Below are 5572 nucleotides of genomic sequence, written 5' to 3'. Positions count from 1 at the left end.
ATCTGGCTAACGTGGGATCTGGGGAACCGAGCCTTGAACCGGGGTCCTTAGGCTTCACAGGCAAGCGCTTAACCACTAAGCCATCTCTCCAGCCCAGCTGCCCCTGTATTAAAGAGCCAGATCATTAGTCTAAAAACCAGTCTTCCATTTGTCTCCAGAAGTACATGCAACTTACTTGAACAAACTAGGTGCCATGGATGAGAGGTGCTGAAAAATCCATGTGGAATGTTTTGTTATATTAATTATATATTATATTAAGTTATTTCAGAGAATAAATACTACCTTAAATAGTTAAGTTTGACTAAACAGTCCTTAAAACTTGATTGAATGCTCTAGGAATATGGTCCCTTGCTATTTTTTTCTGTTCTTAGATTTCTCTTATCAGAGCAAAATATTTAAATGTTTTGTTTCATGAGTCCAGTGAGTTGATATTAGGGAGGTCTTATTTGTTTCAGAGGGTAGGTTGGTTACTTATATATTACCAAATGGATTAACTCATTTAATATTGAAGTACAAGGGTTAAAATAAGCTTAGATTGTAACCAATAGACATTTTCCTTCACATATATCTAAGGTTAAGTAAGTATTGAAACAATAAAAATCAGGAAGTGGTAGGATGTAGAAAACCTCCTGATGTGGTTGAACTCATACTAAAAATAAGAATATGCAGGGTTTAGGGCTAGAAAGATAGCTTATCAATTAAGAATATACAAGGTTTGGTTCTTAGCATTTAAATAATTGAAGCTATACTTAGTACGGAGGTTTGTTTCAGGATATATTCAGAAGGAATAAAACTTGAGAAGATTCATTAACAAGCTTCTATAATATGGGAGGCAAGAAATCGTGACACTTGGAACAGGTGGGTAAGGTGGTACATGTTAGAAAATAGCATTCCAAGCTATGTGAACCTTACCAAAAAAAAAAAAAAAAAATCCCCTGTGCAACTGAAACTAGCAAGGTGTAATATAGAGCTTGAGGAAGAATTAGGAATGGCAAGCTGTGACAATAGTATGTGAGATGGGCTTAGAAATATTAACAGTAACAACCACAACAACAACAAAAACAGAAAAAAGTATCATTCATTTTTATACTAAACACAACAAATTCTAGCCTGATATGTCCTACATTTTATGTAGTTTCCTCATCATGTACCCCTGGACTTTTTGTTCAGTTATCTTTTCAGTTATGCTTCTAATTTTCTCGATAAAGAAAATAAATAAAAATAATTCTTAACATAAATATCTTACAGTAACTATGACATGTAATACAGGACATACCACTAAACAAGTATGAACAAGGATCAGGGCTGGAGAGATGGCTTAGTGATTAAGGCACTTGCCTGCAAAACCAAAAGGTCCAGGCTCTATTCCCCATGTAAAGCCTGATGCACAAGCTGACAAATGCATCTGGAGTTCATTTGCAGTGGCTACAAGCCCTGGCACACCCATTCTCTCTCTCTCTCTCTCTCTCTCTCTCTCCTCTCTGCCTCTTTCTTTTCTTTTCTCTCTCTCTGAAATAAATAAAATGTTTTGAAAAAGATAAACAAGGATCAACAGTAATATAACTAATCTTCACACATCCAATTCAATTCACAGCCAAGCGGTTTACATTATATTGCCCAGATTATCTACAAATACTATAATAAATTGAATCTCATCTATCATGTATCAGAAACATTTAGTTAGCCTGTATCTCTAAAAGGGAATTGTTCATTTTTTTTTTTTTTTAATGGAGGCTGAGTGATGTCTCAGTGTGGGAAACACTTGCTGAACAAGCACAAAGACCTGCGTTCACATCACCAGCACCGATGTGAATGCCAGAAATAGTTGTATACACTTTAATCCCAGCACTTGGGAACCAGAAACAGGTGGATTCACAGTACCAGATGTCTAGCTAGACTAGCAGAATGGTAGAACTCTTGGTTCAAGTGAGAGAGACTGTTTCAATAAATGGGGTAGACAGTGATAGTGTCATTAGGTGGCACCTAATGCCACCTCTAGCCTCTACATGCACACTCACATTTGTGCATGTGTACCTGTATACTCACACACATCAACACACCTGCATGTCACCCACATCCATTTGAAAAATATAAAATAAAAATAAATCCTTGGAAATACATCTCAGTGTTTGAGTGCTTTTGATCTAATGAATTCTCTATAAACTGGCTTGAGTATAAATCATGGTGGAATCTAGAGTCCTAATAAAATCTTACTCGCCAATTTGGCCAGATTATTTCAAATTGTGGAACCACATATTCTCCAGCTCAATTTAGAGATGTTTTCCTTCTTTTACTATGTAAATATCCCATGAGACTTCCTTTGTGACTTAATTCTTATTAATACATTAAAATTTCTGTGAACCCAAAAGTGGATCGAATGGCAACGGTATCTTAAAATTCTATGTCCTAAAAGACAGACTAAATGGTAGAAACTTCATCAGGTCCTTAGAGGGAACACCTGAACCACAGGGCCTTGGAGAGGGTATGATGAAGACTAACCTCAATCTCTCCTGTTTCTCTCTCTCTCCTCATCCCCCTTCTATCTCTTTTACATGGTCTATCTTTTTCTTCCTTCTTTTCCTTGGCACTGGCCTATAACTCCCAGTATAAGCATGTGGCTAATATCTACAATGACCTGTTGCTCAGACAGACCTACATGGTTTCCCCAAAGAAGACGGATTTCTGTCCTAGCACTTGATGACTCACCCAAGGTTATTGATAAGAACCTACTGCTGAAGAAACCATATGCTGTTGGTATATAAGATAGAGTGACCTGGCTGGAATCTGGAAGAGAGTCAGTCCCCAGAAAGGTCTAGTGCCAGAAGGTGCTACATGAGTGACTAGGGGAAAATGACCAACATCTGTCCAAGGCTACTCGAGGTCTAAGCTACTCATCAGCAAACAACCTGACATGATACACAAGTTTAATAGTGGCACACAGCCATAGTGGCAAACCAACTGCTCTTGATTAGGCTAACTGATCTGCTCAGTGGAATGGAATCCATAGCTGGAGCCGGGAACAAGTCAGAAATATATCAAGAAAAAGAGCCCATCTACATTATCAACCTCCCACTGATTGTGGGCTACAAGAGGGACTATACCTATTAATTTCTCTCTAAAATAACAGTGGTTATCCCATTTATTTCTTTGAACCTTCACTCTCAATTGGAGAAATTGTTTCTCTTTTTTTAGACGGACACAGATCCTATGGAGAGAATCAACCCAGCACACTTCAACAGGGACCCAGCTGAGCATACAATCATTGGGGAAATGAGCAAGAGTGCTGCTTTCCTGGTGAACCTGGTACCAGCACAAAGGTGAAGGAGATAGACACAGAGAACACTCAACTCCACCAAACTAGAGATACAGAGATACAGAGGCTCCCAAGACTTAATCATTAAAATAGACCTAAAATGAACCAAACATGGCACAAGGAAACTTGCTGAAGAGGAGTTGAAAGAATGTTAGAACCACATGTTGGGTCATTATGCACAGAGACATTGCATCTTACCCATAAGTGATGACTAACCCCACAATGCAGGAGCCATAATCCCCAACAAGGAGAGTCCCTGCAGAGGGGGAAGGACAGGGTGAAGGACAAGGATGGTATCAACATGACTGTATACACACTGGGTACATTACTAAAAAATAAAAATAAATAAATTAAATCATAGATAAAAGAATATTAGGCAATTGATTAATTTTTTTAATTAAAAAGTCTCTGTGGTCAATTAGGATGTAACTCAGTGACAAGTGCTTTCGTGCACAAGGCATCGTGTTTGATATGTAGTACCAAAATATTTTAAATAAATATTTTAAGAAATAAACTTTGTAGGACAAGCAAGAGGGCCTGAGTGGGTTTGAGACTGCTACAGTTTGAATTTCTAGATCCCACATAAATAGCTAGACATGACCACACATTTTGGTAACCATAGTCATCCTTCAAGGGAGTAGAAACCAGAGAATCGTTGGAGTATCATAAGCTCCTGAATCAGTAAAGAGACAGGCTCAGTAGAAAGATGGAGCAAAGGAGTGATGGAGCTGGACACCAGATGTTCCACTCTGACCCATGTAGGCGAGAACCCCCGGCCTCAGGCGAGCATATGCAGTACCACACCATATACACCCAAGCAAAAAATGGAAATAAGTAGATGAACTTTGTCATCAGTCTTGTTTATAAGACAGTTTTAGTAACAGCACCAACTATACACTAACAACCCCCAAATCCCTATTCCAATGAAGGTCACTGTTCTGGACATATGGATATAGGTGACAGCCAGGTGTGTTTGTGTGTGGACATCTATGCATTAGTAATTGCTGAGCTGCACGAGAAGAAAGAACTGATTCTTAACTAGATTATTCATACTTCTCAGATATTTTCTTCTTATATTAACCATATTAATATGAATTTCATATGTTATTGTAAGGGCATTGCTACTACTATGCTATGATCCCTGCTGTATCAGTTACATCTAAACTAATTTCATCAGTAAACTTAATAAGTCAAGGAAGACTATAAAATAGAATATTTGTAGTATCATGTATTAAAGGGTTTAGGATTATATTATGTTCTAAGTGTTTTGACATGCACTTTTATATTAACACTTGCGTGAACATCATGGGATATGTATATATTACATGTGTATAAATTAATTATGTGTGCTAATGAGGAAACTGGAGCTTGGAACATTTAAAGAACATTTCTAAGATGTTTATTTCCAGTTACTGAATATAATCTTATGTACAGTACATGACATTATTCTTGACAAATAAGCAGCAAACATTAAAAAGAAAACCATGTTGACACAAATTAACTGAATGTTAATTTGTATATTTTTATTACTAAATTTACATTCCTTAGAGAGACAAATAGTACACTTTACAAACACACTTTCTGTGTGTGTGTGTGTGTGTGTGTGTGTGTGTGTATGTTTTCCCAGTCTCATGCCTTACGGGCATAAAGGGTAGATCTTAGTGGGACCTGCTGAAATTTATGTGACAACTGATTTATTTATTAGCATATATTTTCTCTAGAATGCACTAGAAACTGCATCGCTTTTAACCCCCACTTCATATGATGCCCCTTAAGAAACTTCCTGGTACTGGTACGCAGGCCCAAGTTCTTTATTATATTTGGTTAGTGTCAAAGAACAGCTTTGTAAAATAAACTGACCTCTGTACTCCACATTCCACAAAACATTCCTTTCGTAATGTGACACTTTCTCAGTCAGTACCGATCACTCCACTTTTAGGAACTCTTCTGTGGTGGTTTGAATCAGATGTTCTCCACAAAGTCGTGTGTTTAGATTGCTTGGTTCTCAGCAGTGTTAATTTGAGAGGTGGCACCTTGCTGGGAGGGGAGTGTTGTTAGGGGAGGACTTTGGAATGTTACAGCCCAGCCTTTCCCTTGTTAGAGTTCAGCACCATCTCTTGCTGCTTTCTGTCAGCTGCTTCGGTAAAAAGTGATGTCCACCTTCTGTTCTACCATGCATTTGCTGCCATTTTGAAATTTTCCCTGGAGACTAAGCCAAAGTAAAACCCTTTCTTCCCATTATCTTCTTTTGATCAGTTA

Source organism: Jaculus jaculus, chromosome 2 (assembly GCF_020740685.1).
Source record: "Jaculus jaculus isolate mJacJac1 chromosome 2, mJacJac1.mat.Y.cur, whole genome shotgun sequence".
NCBI lineage: Eukaryota > Metazoa > Chordata > Mammalia > Rodentia > Dipodidae > Jaculus > Jaculus jaculus.
Note: the sequence above shows the minus strand (reverse complement) of the source record.